The following is a 14,037-nucleotide window of genomic DNA, read 5'->3' as shown; positions in this document are numbered from 1 at the left end:
ATAAAGAAACAAGTCGGCAAGAAGAGGTGCACAATTGGTTCCCATTGGAATGCCGACAGTCTGTTAAAAAACACTTCCTCCGAACGTAACAAATATGTTGTTAATCAATCAAGCATCTTTATAATGTCTGTTTCAGAGAATTATTCAGAGTGATTCTTTACAAAGTAGGATTTATCACTCCCTAAGACAAGATACTTGTATCTACGTTAACCATTCTTTTTTATGGAGCAAAGTAATACCAACTCTTACAATTTGTCTTTTAGTTTGGAATGTGGAATACTTGTGTAAAGTATATAAATTCAAAGTGATTATACTTTTGCAAGACGAAAGAGAGTTATATTGTATGTACTCTAAAAGATCTTTGTAATTTGTAAGTATCCACATCTGAATCACGCAAGAGGTGGAGCACTTGGATGACCTAGCAATATACCGTTGTTTGTAAGGACACTTATGTAGTTTAGGTATCCAATACATTCATGGACGATCCAGTTCTTCATCTTTGGTTGAAATTCCAAAGGAACATAGAATAGACCTATGATTATCCAAGATTTCCTCTTTGATAAGTGTCGTGAGGGTATATGTTGAGATTCCAAGCGAAGTATCAATACCTAATTCGTTTATCAAGCAGTTAATGTAATGTGTTTCACACACAAGAACGATGTGGTTTTGGGCTTTATCTGCGGGAACAACAACATATTTGTCATGGAGGTAGTTTTGCAACCTTTGGGACCTTAAAGATTGACGTAGCATGGGCATTGATAGACCCATTCAGTTTCTTTATTCTGATTTGTACCAATGACCTCACCGCCTTTATCCATGCGGAAAGAGTGTCTATATAATATATGTCTATCTCGTATATTTTTGATTGAATATATCGATCGCTATGCATTTTCCTATTTATACAACATCTTGTATTGTGACGTTATAGCAATATTGGTAAAAAGGACAACTTTATTGTAAAGGAAAACACGACATAACGTTGGTAAAATTTTCTTCAACCCAGAAATGAACATATGTATATACCGAGAGGGTTTAAATTTGGTAACACACCCGGAGACATTGTAGTGTAAGTAACTGGGTTGAAAAGAGGGAATCATTTGGTAAACTTGATCTTGAGATATTTATTCAACATGACAATAATAATTGATAGATTTGTTACAATTGTAACTTCATAGCAAACAAAATAAATGGAATATTTTTTTTTTATTTTTCGATTCCGCATGATAGATTCAAGCTTGGTCATTATGATTACAACTCTTCCCTAGTTGGAGAGAGGGTATGTACTTTCAACATGTTAAAATAATGTAACCAAGCCTCATGCATTATGTATGTGCCTGTCCCTAGTCATGAGCATGTAATTCTGTGGTTTCTGTATAACATAATTGTTTTTCATAATTGTATAATTAGTTATCAGAGGCACCAGATTATAATTTCATACGTCAGACGCACATTCTGTTTCGTCTACACAAGACTCATCAGTGACGTTCAGATAAAAATAGATAGAAAGCCTAACAAGTAAAAAGTTAAAGAGCATTGAGGATAACAGTTTTCATTTTCTGGCCTTTCTAGCTGACTTTGCGTTTGTATTAAGCTCATTGTTGAATGCTGTACAATGACCTATTGTTGTAAATTTCTATAACATTTGGTCTCGTGTGGGAAGTTGTGTCAAACAAATAATAGTATGTGTATAGCGTATACACCTAGTCAGTTTTGGGGATAAAAGAATGCATGCAAATATTAGCATAATGAAGATTAGGAATACCAGACAAAATAACACAACAAAATGCAATTACAGACAAACTTATGTATAAATAGACAGATGGATGGGTAACAGTATGGTAGACATATAGACCGACTGATAGACAGGTATAGGCAGACTGTTGGGAACATACACAGACTGTTCGAAACGTTAACTGGCTGGTCAAAATGTAGATACTTGTATACTTAATAACTATTCAACAACGAGACAAAATTATACACATGTAGACATAATATTAAACACCAAGACGGACTAGTGCATATGATTTCAGACTATTGAACATGCACACATAGCAAAACAGACTAGCTTGTGGACAAAATAGTTATCAAAAGTACCAGGATTATAATTTAGTACGCCAGACGCTCATATCAAAATATTTATAAAACCAAACAAGTACAAAGTTGAAAAGCATTGAGGATCCAAAATTTCCAAAAGTACTACAAAGAAAGACTTGTAAACACTTAACCAGACTGTTGAGAATAAAAAGAGACTAGGGGACTATTCAAAAGACTGGTGAAATGAAGACAAACTGTTGGACACATAGACAGAATGATGAACATCTAGACAGACTTGTGTTAATGCAATTTGACAAAAAATGTTTGCCAGTGTATAAATCTTATTTTAACTCTATTCTAGAAAAATTTCTGCCAAAATTAAAACTATTGATAATACTTTGGATCTACTAACAGATGACCATGTTAACCTGAATAATATTAATGATACTGTAAAGGATATTGATGATACATTTTTCAACGCCACAAAACATACGTTTGGAACTTAAAATCCCCAAAAAATCTGATAAAGATAAAATTGAGAATGGAAATGGGGAATGTGTCAAAGAGACAACAACCTGAACATAGAAAAAACAACAACAGAAGGTCACCAATAGGTCTTTAATGTAGCGAGAAATTCCCGCAACCGGAGGCGTCCTTCAGCTGACCCCTAAAAAAATAACCTACAATGCGCAAAAACGGAAATCGAATGAACTATGGTTTGACAACAAATGCAGGCAAAAACGAAAAAGACAAGGCGACTCACAGACTATGTAAATCATAATTTTGTAGTTTTAAAATATCTTACTGTATTTGTTTACCTTAACTATTGTATTTCTATGTATATTATATGTTTCTCTGTAAACTTGTACTTATTTTTAGAGAATAAAGTATATGTCGATCATGTCTATCTATCTAACTCTGTTGGGGTTAATTTTCAGACTTGTGTAAATATAGTAAAACCAATACTTCGGGGAAAAATGTTGGCATGGGGGAAAATGACTATATGTATACGTATCACCAAATTTTCGTGGGAGAAGAATGGCAATTATCGTAAATTTCCCCTGGGGAAGAATTGGTTCATACTAGTTTTCCTCGGGGAAAAAATTGGCATGGGCTCAGAATGTCTATATAACATCGGCCCAATGAAAGTTAGTATTTGCTGTTCCACTACTCAACATTCACCTTTGAGGAGTAAGGGTAAAAACAGATAGGTTCGGAGTCGAAACAGTGTATCTGTGCGAAATGACAAGTCTTCCTGTGGTTTGTTTACTTTTTGAATTAGCACTTTTAAAATTCATGCATAGCTTGTCTGTCTATAGTGTTTATATGCGTATAATGCCGTGCCCTGAAAATGCACTGAATGCGCCATTAGACGTTAATACCCAGCCATCGACAGCAAATCTGATGGAAAATAAATTCCTAATGCTATATTGGATGAATACTACTCATTTTATCTATACATATATTATATTATCTTTCCACTCAGGGGTTTAGAAATTTTGTTATAGCTCACTTGTCCAGTGCTAATTGGTAGCAGAGTTTTACTAGCCCTGTTGGAAGAACTACTAGCCCAACAAAACTGACCTGCTAGCCCTAGTATGCCCTACAAATTCAGAGTTTGCTGCAATAACAATGATTTCTATAAACTTAACAATTTGTATCCATTGTACAGTAGATATTTGCAAACATGAAACTCAAAACTTATGTCAGCAAAAAATATTCCTTTAGCATATATATTCAATTAATCGATAATTGAATATTCACTGAATATTCTGATCTAATGAGTTGACCAAATCTGGAGATGATACAAGTCTTTGACCACTGCTATATAATACATGGGTATGTTAAAGGATTGGAGGTTTTTTTATCAGATACAATAACATCATCATGTTTTTGTAAAAGAATTATCAGCTGGTTAATTACGTAATACTCATATTTGTTTTTAGTTTTAAAATTATATATTATTAAAATTAATTAAATGACCTTACATATTTATGTGAATAAATTCATCATCCATAGTTTGGGTCTTTTATAATTGTTTTATTAACCAAGTACAGTAATGTCCATATTTACATTTATCACAGGTAGGCTATTTGTAGGCTATAAATAGATTACAACCTGAACACAGTCTCTAAACTGAAACTGTATTCGTTATAAATTTTATTTCTTCAAATCGAATTCATTTGAATATCAATGAAGATAATCATGATTGATGAAATATTATTGCATCAAGGTTAAGTTTTCTGAAGACTGTTAATGTTTAGTTCATGGTTCGGGAGGCTTCTTCACATTATGTAAACAAAAACAAAATGGCATCCATAACATGTGCACATGTTTCAAATTTATATCTGACAAAAGTCAGGTTTCTGCTGTCAAAAGGGATTCACATTTATGTTGCAATAAGTTAATCAGAAGGAGGTACAATACCACCCCTTGTATTGACACATCGATATTGAAAGCACGGGATCCACCCAGAGTTATTTGTTCTATTTTAAAACTTGTACAAAATCAGTTCAAATTCTTGGAATCTGATTGGCTAAAATAGAAAAGTGATGAGGGGATTTTTTTCATTCTATTTCAGAAACGCCAAGATTTTTTTTTACTAGTCCGTCGGGCATAAGGGGTTACAAGTTTTGGTTGCCCGAGGTCTAAATGTTGTAGTCCCGGGCGTCGGGCTAGTGGATTTCTTAACCCCTGCCACTATGTGTTTTGTTGTACAGTCTTGACAAAGATTGTTATAATTAATAGAGCATATAAAAAAATGCAATAAAATGTTTGTGATGGTCTGTCCAAAACCGTGGATGATTGTTTGACTTTTTACACTAAATTATCGCACAATACTGACGTTTCTAACAAACATAAATTTTCCTATTTAAGTCAAACTTCTTTTTATTTTTTTTACAGATTTTGTTGTTGCCACAAATATAAAGAAATACAATGTATACAAACTTGAACTGCTAATAGATGATTAAAGCATTAGATTCCTGACATAATGCATATACAAAAAAGAAGATGTGGTATATAATGGCTATGAATTTCTTCACAAGAGACTAAATGACACATGAATTAAAAACTGAAGGTAACCGTACGGTCTTGAACAATGAGAACCCATCCCGTATTGTCAGCTATACAAGGCCAAGAAATGAATCATGTAAAACAATGCAAACGATAAAAGTAACGGCTTAGTTTATGAACAAACAATGAACTAATACCAAATATGTATAACAGCAACAAACGGCAATTTATAATTACTGCCTTCTGAATTCGGACACAACATACAGGAAGAAGCGTGATTGTTATCCGTTCGTTTGATGTGTTTCAGTCTGTGATTTAGTTTTTTGATATGGGACTTTCTGTTTTTTAATTTTCCTAGGAATTCAGTATTTTTGTGATGTCACCTTTTTAAACATCTTACCGAATAAAAAAAGTACCTGATGATTTGTATTTAAATAAATGGTCCTGTATTCTTTTAAAACCGGCTACGCCTAAAAACCTAGATAATGAACGGAATTTGTGAATTTATCTAATAACAATCAATTAAATGCATTATCGTAAAACCAGCGTTGTCACCTACAATCACTGATTAGAGCATATAAGAGTTATATTAACAAAGAAGGTTATCCTGGCAATCAGGACAAATGTATGCTGACTGATAACGGTTTACTTGTCGAACCTGTTTCAATAACCAAGCCTATCATGTTGTGACGGATCAACATTAACACACATGATAGATATAAGTAGTCATAACTCTTGAAACATATTGAAAACGTTTTAAGGTGAACAACTTTATAAATAAGAAATACCATTACTGCATGATATCTTTATCTATTATTCCTGCAAAAAAAAAAATGAAATACGATGAAATAGAAATTGTACCTGTATTTATGATACATATAATATAGAAAACAAAATTTCACAGATGAAAAAATATATTTCGATTAAGGTAATATATATTTTCAAATGTCCCCAAAAACATATATAATAAGGGAAGTAACTCTAAGTGATTTAAATTTTGACTAACCAGCCACCCCTGCAAAGCGGCCGTTTTCTGTGGTCCGACGAACATCCAGGTTTTGAGACGTTTCACGGTTACAAAGTGTCGACTGCTGTTTTTGACATTTTTCCTATGTCTGTTTGTTTTGCTCACAGATTGTTGTCAATAAAGTTGAATAATATGCAACTGTCATACAAATGAAAGGTTTAGCAAGGTAATAAACCAGGTTTAATAAACCATTTTCTAAACAAGGAAAAGTCTTTAATAAATAAGGAATATAACAGTTGATTTACAGTCTTTTTGTGTGTTAAAGGTTTTGATTTTGTACTTTGATAAAAAAAAAAAAAACTTTCCGTGTTTAATTTCCTATGTGTTCAGTAGTTTCATTATTTTATTTTTTGACAGTGCGCAAATTCGGATTAATATGTACAAAGACTGTTTACACCTGTAACCATATTAAATTTTCTTTTTTAAATACCTAAGGTAAAATATAACCAAGGACATTGTATGTTTGTTCAAGCGGATATATTTTAAATAAAAAGACAAATAGCGTGTGTTTTATCTTTACAAAGTAACTACACACGACGTTATGTAGTCTGAAGTTTAAATTCTAAAATGGGATATAATTGAACGGTTTGATAGTGAATAACTCGCATATTGATATTTAACGGATATTTAAGACAGTTTGAGGTAAGAACATTTTGTTTCTGTCTTCAGACAATAGTTTGTCTTTAACAATTAACTTCTTAATATCTAACAGTGGAAAGTCATTTATATTTAAATGAGATATGTAACTTTTTTCTTCTACATAAAGTAAAAAGTCAGGTTAATGAAAACTTCGCTATTAAAAGAGGGTGGGTATATATCTCCCAATTGATACGATATTCCCGTGCTTGCATTTCCTATCATGATTTTCTTGATAGAGGTTTGCTGCTCACAAGGAAGCTATTAAACCAAGTATTCCAAATGGTGAAGTTGAAATCATCCCTTCGTAAATTTTACGGACGCCATCACGAGTTGGTTGACCGTTATGGAATAACCGTTTCACAAATGATATCGGATATGTTCCTTACGTCGTAACTACAATCCCCTTCCCTTTCATGAATATGACCTACCGAATTAGACTATTTACCGGATTTGTAATCACATAAGCAACACGACGGGTGCCACATGTGGAGCAGGATCTGCTTACCCTTCCGGAGCACCTGAGATCACCCCTAGTTTTTGGTGGGGTTCGTGTTGTTTATTCTTTAGTTTTCTATGTTGTGTCGTGTGTACTATTGTTTTTCTGTTTGTCTTTTTTATTTTTAGCCATGGCGTTGTCAGTTTGTTTTAGATTCATGAGTTTGACTGTCCCTTTGGTATCTTTCGTCCCTCTTTTGCTGCTCACAAGGATGCTATTAAACCAAGAGTTCCAAATGGTAAAGTTGAAATCATCCCTTCGTAAATTGTTTGGACGCCATCACGAGTTGGTTGACCGTGATGGAATAACCGTTTCACAAATGATATCGGATATGTTCCTTACGTCGTAAATACAATCCCCTACCCTTTCATGAATGTGACCTAACGAATTAGACTATTTACCGGATTTGTAATCACATAAGCAACACGACGGGTGCCACATATAGAGTAGGATCTGCTTACCCTTCCGGAGCACCTGAGATCACCCCTAGTTTTTGGTGGGGTTCGTGTTGTTTATTCTTTAGTTTTCTATGTTGTGTCATGTGTACTATTGTTTTTCTGTTTGTCTTTTTCATTTTTAGCCATGGCGTTGTAAGTTTGTTTTAGATTTATGAGTTTGACTGTCCCTTTGGTATCTTTCGTCCCTCTTGTAAACACTCCTTTACGTTTCATTACATCATTCGGTCAGTCAGATGTTTTTTTGCTGGTCGTCGATTGTTATCTTTTTATAGAAAACATTTTATAATTTCTTAGTTTTTAAGGTTCTATGTAGAAAACAAACATGATGCATTGCTGCATCCTCAGTGTATGTCTATCTATGTCGAAAAATAGCAGGGTAAATCTTTTACATGTTTTATAAAATAAGACTATCGACAGCCGTTATGAATTTGTTACAACTCGCAGAAATAAAAAACAATATTTTAAGTGTACAGAAAATATTTCGATTGAAATCATTTAAAGTTTTCTGAAATGTTTACGTAACCCAATACTTCTTTTAAATACTTAAGGTGCAATATAACTGAGGCATTTATGTTTATTCATGCGGGGACCTTTAACAAAAATCACAAAAGGCACACAATGTGTACGTGGTCGATAGTTTAGTAACGACACTATTGTTAGGCTAGGATATAATATTTCAAAATCGGGTTTTGTTGAAAGGTTTCATATTTTGTTTTCGTATTCATTATTGAAACATGTTATAAAAGTTTTTACTATTATAAAAACACAATAGTAGGAAATAATGTGTTTAATGATTATCAGAAAAGCTTCGATATTTGGATATTTATTCTAATTAAATATGGAATGCAGTTTAGTTACTAACATAGAAAATCATTGTGATTTGTTTTCATTTGTTTACCCCTGGAATATATCATATTATCTGTTTTTGAAAAACAAACCTTTAAGGATTTCGTGCCCTGTTTTTGACCTTTTAATCTTGCAGATACGAGGTTCACTTATGAGACTTTTCGTAAACCAGCCCCCCTTCTGAGGTTTTGATAAATCTGCATTATCTAATGCACAATAACCATGATAACAAATTAAGCAGTTGTTATAATTCAAGAATTATAAATGACTATTGAGTAGACACGTTTTAGTATTCTCGTACAAAACAGTAAAATAGTTTACTTACTTGTTATTATTTATTGTCATTTCGGGGCCTTTCATAGCGGTATGATCTTTGCTCATTGTTGACGACCCTACGGCGACACATAGTTGTTAATTTCTGCGTCATTTGGTCTCTTGTGGAGAGTTGTCTCTTTGGTAATCATACCACATCTTCTTTTTTATATGACATGGAATATATTGTTGATAGTCAGTTGTATCATGTTACATTCCATTCAATCCTTATATATACGACAAATATTCTTTGTAATACGTTTTGTAGATATCAAAATGAATAAAACGTTGTCGTAAACACTCAAGCTTTAACTATTTAACCTATACTAGAAATGACTATTTCACGTAAGACTACAGTTTACAAAACATTATATCGTAGCTCTTATTATTAGTTGATGTTTGTATTTCTTACCTCTAACCTTTTATTTCACCTTATCTTGTTTTTCATATGATTCAAAGATCACAATTATTTAAACAACATGTTACATTTGCTTCATGCTTTTCAATATAATTCCCCCCTTTTTTGTTTACCAAACCTGAACAGAAGCATAAGATAAAATTACCTCCAACACACTTGACCAATTAATGGGTTATTTTTATATATTATTTTCACATTTACAATTGTGTCGAATAATAAACTTCATGGTTCAGGTCTATCGTTATAAAGACTCTGTACAGTTTTAATAAACGTGAATACAAAGAGAGGATACTACAGACCTAGCCAAAGCCAAGTTTTGAATTTGGTTAATATGGCATATTTGTTTTTCTCTTTGAATGGTTCCTAACTTTTAAGAATTTGGATATTTATTAGTTTCAAATATTACGTTGCTATCTATCTATTGTTGAAGAATGTTTAATTAGTCTAGTCATATTCTTGCTTCTGTCGGCGGTTTTGTTCCTCAATAATGTACACTCAACTTTTACTTTATTACATGTCGATCTTGACAGTGAAACTGAATAAAGGGTTGACAGCTGCATTGCAATGCTAATTCATATGATCAATAACGAAAGCATAATTTCGAAATTACTGACTTTTCCAATTACTGGCCAAATAGTATTTACAAAATGATTGCCGGCAAAGGTTAAGAAGTAAGCTCCTCAAATTGCTAAAACTTGTTATCGCTAGCATATAATTAGGAAATGCAACCAGAATGACATGTTCATAAATAGTATGACAAGTCTGTTTACACATGTTACTACACATAATATACTTCTTTTAAATACTTTCGGTACAATATAACAAAGATCATGTTTGTTTATTCAAGAGTAAAATTTTAAATAAATAGACAAATCGCGTGTTTTTTTTATTGATTCCTTAGTAACTAGACGCTACATTGGGTACAATAACCTTTTAAATGGAATGTAAATGAAAGATATAATAATGTATTACACACATATTCATATATAAAAAAATGTAATTGAGAGCTTGAGGTAAGACTATTTTCTATCTCTCTTCATCACATAGTTTGTCTTTATACATGTATTACTGAATATGTAACAGTGACGTGATATGAATGTTAAGTAATATGGTATTTTCTCAGAATGAGAACAAAAGGAAAGAATAATAAATGCTTTGCAATTGCACAAAAGTTTATGTTTTCTTTAAATTCAATTGCCCTTTTTATTGAATCATTTAGATCTTTTTTTCGGAAGGGAAATCTGATTTTTGTTTTGCTTTTCGAATTCCTTTCTATCGACTTAGAATTCAGGTTATACGGTGCCTCCAAGACCCCCGGATTAAAGTTAAAAGGACCGTAAAGCATGTGTACTAGATAAAAAAAACACTAATACAAGTGTTAACGTCATATTTGCGCGGATCATGAAGAGTCAATAGTCACGTTAAATTGAATCTAAGAAGTGACGTCCTTGCCGAAACAAATTATAAGGAAAAGACATGATTTTATAGGATTTTGTGAACAAAATTATTTTGACTTACTTTAAGTCTGTACAAAAGAGGAGTATCCAAAAAAAACGGAGATTTGGAAAATGCAAATGTACAAAGTAAAAAAAAAGTCTGCAATGAAACCATAGACTGCCGTAAAAAGTAGCCTGTGAATGTGTTGAATCTCGCAGAAGTAACGAAATTAAAATTTTGTATAAGTTTACTGAATAATGCAGTTATACCCCAATGGGTTAAAAGGCATATATAAATCAACAAAATAACTTTCAAGTTAAAGGTGTACAGGAAATATATCGAGTGAACCAATGTTGAAGTCTTTGTCATTGTTTTCGACCCCAAATAATTCTGTTAAATACACCAGGTGCAATTTAACAAAGAGCCATACAAGTTTATCCATCTGTGGCAATTTTAAATATATATACAACAGACCCATTGTTTGAGCGTAATAGATAGTTCAATGACTAATAACAATAGAATTTCACATTTTATATTCGGATGTCATTTAAAGGTTTTAATTTAAGATATGGCAAAGAGAGCTGGTTTTTTGTCTCTCTTTATCACATAGTTTGTATTTAGCCATGTGTTATTGACGATTATTTATTAGGTTTGAGAATGTATTTAAAGTTTGTATAGTTTTTCTCACTAAATAATAATGTAATCTCAGAGATTTTTAAGTTTGTCAAGCAATTCATAATATTGTATTCCTTTCAACATTTACATATTTAATATTCCGGCTTTTCTATTGATAAAGTACATTATAAATATATATCTAAACACACTATCATATCGACAAAAATGTCTCGTCAACTGATAAACGAAGAATAGTAATAAGACATCTGTGTTTATCAGTATCAGTATTTTCACTTTTTGTCACAAAAGATTTGATTTGATTTGATTTTTGGTGTTTTAACGCCACTTTTAAGAACCGCATTTAGGCTGTTTCGTGGCGGCAAGTTTTTAGTGGTTGAGGAGACGGAGTGCCCGGAGAAAACCACCGACCCTCGATAGGAAAACTGACAATTCTAGTCAATTAAGAATTGAGTCGAGTGCACCCATTGTGCAATTGAGAAAGATTTCAAAAGACTAATTGTAGTGTGTCATACGTGTATTCCATTTCTATGGGATCACTGTTGAAACTCTAAAAACCTTCAAGGTAGTTGTCTGTCACCATGTACTTTATGTACAATAGAAGGAAATAATTGTCAATGTACCTTCAATAATTAAAGTCCATATTGATTAAAAAAAAAATGGATAAGTAATATCGTTTTTTAACATAGTATAGTAATGTTTTTTTTTCATTTATATTCTGAAAAACAAAAGTAAACCAGTTGTAATGATTGATGAGATATAACTGACAGGTCAGTAGAATTGTACGATTCAATATGCTTCGTAAAATATTAGATTCATTAACAGGGACCTGTTAGTCGCTTCCTCTCGTCGAATATACCTTTCTAACTTTGTCGAACTGTAAGCTGCAGGGTTGATATCTGTCTTTGTATGGTCTCTACAAAATGTAAATGGACGCGAATTCAGACAGAGGCTACTGTACACCTTCCAAAAGTAATCTTTTGGAAAATTGGGATGTAATAGTAATTATTTAATTCTTTCTTTTCTATTTGGTCATAACTTTCTTAGAATCGCACATTGAGAAGCCATCTGTCTGTTAGAAAAGACTGCATAATGCTTTAATACTTACTGGTTTGTGTTGCTTTGTGTAGTCTTTATATAGATATCAGAAGATGTGGTATGAGTGCCAATGACACAATTCTTCTAACCAAGTCACAATTTGTAAAAGTAAACCATTAAAAATCAAAGTACGGTCTTCAACACGAAGCATTGGCTCACACTGAACAGCAAGGTATAACTGGACCTAAATAACATCTGTACAATCATTCAAACGGGAATCCAACGGTGTAATCTATTTAAAAAACGAAAACAAGAAACACTTATGAACCACAACAACAAACGACACAACTGAACATCAGATTAGTTTTCTATGTTGCATTTTGTGTACTATTGTTTGTCTGTTTGTCATTTTTCTTTTTTAGCCATGGCATAGTCAGTATATTTTCGATTAGTTAGTTTGAATGTCCCTCTAGTGTCTTTCGCCTCTATTTTACCAAAGTCGTTAGAGGTCTGCCTCCACGACGTATTCTTCACATCTACATTTAGCCAAATTGTCCAACATTAAGACATTTCATCGAGCATACCGAGTCTCATGCATAACACAGATCGCCGGAAAAGGGTGAGAATGAAGCTCCTGATTTTGTTAAAATAAGTAAGACGCACATAATAAGGCAAAAACTTATCCTTATTTTCAGTTCTAAATAAATAATTATAAAATCGTTTTACATCTGTTAAGATACCCGAAATACTTCTTTTAAATACTTAATGTTCAATACTTATGATTCATTTATTTTTGTGGGGACCAATTTTCCTGAAATGAGGAACATGTATTTTTGTGGATTTTTGATGTCGTGGTTTTGCCATAGTCTACAGAAAATTTATAATTCGTTGAACCTTTAAATTCGTGGTATTCCTGTAACTACGACATTCAAGAACATTGGTATCCCACGAATAATAATGAATCCACAGTATAACACAGAGTCATTTATGTTTGTGTAACCAGAACTACGCGTACATAATTGCAAATAGTGTGTTTGTGTGTGATAAATATATAACTTATATTCGTTTAGTCCGTTTACATGATATGCTTCGTCGTCATCCAATTGGTGTTTCCATTTTAAATAAAGGGTAACACTAATGCTTGAATTGCTTAAGTAAAAGAATATCAACCTACGACACATACCCCTACACCAGGACGACTGGATACGAACTCTAAGTGTTTAAACATATTTAAAGGAAGCATTTAGTTATTTTCATCAGTTGGTCAAGTTGGAACACCTTTATTCAGTGGGATTTTAACACTTTTCATAAATAAGGCGAGTTGTCAGACTGATTGTTCAATGGAATTTACCGTTTTTCATAAGTGTGACGAGTTGATAAACAAGAGTGTGGCGATTTTTTAGATAGTGGCGATTTAGTGTTGGCAGATGGGCAAGTGGGGTGAGTTGACATGGTTTTATATTTTAAAATCGGGTTAGGTGGTCATAAAAAAAAAAACCAACGTCATAAAGTTGATGGCAAAGTTAAACTTGTTTTTACAAATTAATTAATATCTAACTTAAATGTCATGTTTGCACTCAATAGAAGTACATTCAATTTGTATTGTTGAAAACAAATTAAGATTTTGTAGCTGAGGAGCCATAACACAAACAATAGGGTGAAATAACCTTTTAACTATTTGGTC

The 14,037-nt window shown here is 32.6% G+C and overlaps 1 protein-coding gene and 1 long non-coding RNA gene across 3 annotated transcripts in view; both read left to right on the top strand.

The window, feature by feature from the left end:
* The window catches only part of LOC143051536 (uncharacterized), a 202,662-nt gene that overhangs the window by 89,175 nt on the left and 99,450 nt on the right, over positions 1–14,037 (top strand). The gene's annotated exons all lie outside the window — the stretch shown is intronic.
* The window catches only part of LOC143051565 (uncharacterized), a 39,964-nt gene continuing 32,537 nt past the window's right edge, over positions 6,611–14,037 (top strand). The window contains exon 1 of the long non-coding RNA XR_012970835.1: positions 6,611–6,718. This is a non-coding gene — a long non-coding RNA (uncharacterized LOC143051565). The remainder of the gene's footprint in view (positions 6,719–14,037) is intronic.

The sequence above is a fragment of the Mytilus galloprovincialis genome, chromosome 11, assembly GCF_965363235.1.
Source record: "Mytilus galloprovincialis chromosome 11, xbMytGall1.hap1.1, whole genome shotgun sequence".
In the NCBI taxonomy this organism is placed as follows: Eukaryota; Metazoa; Mollusca; class Bivalvia; order Mytilida; family Mytilidae; genus Mytilus; species Mytilus galloprovincialis.
The sequence above is the reverse complement of the archived record's forward strand: the minus strand, read 5'-3'. Positions and strand labels throughout refer to the sequence as shown.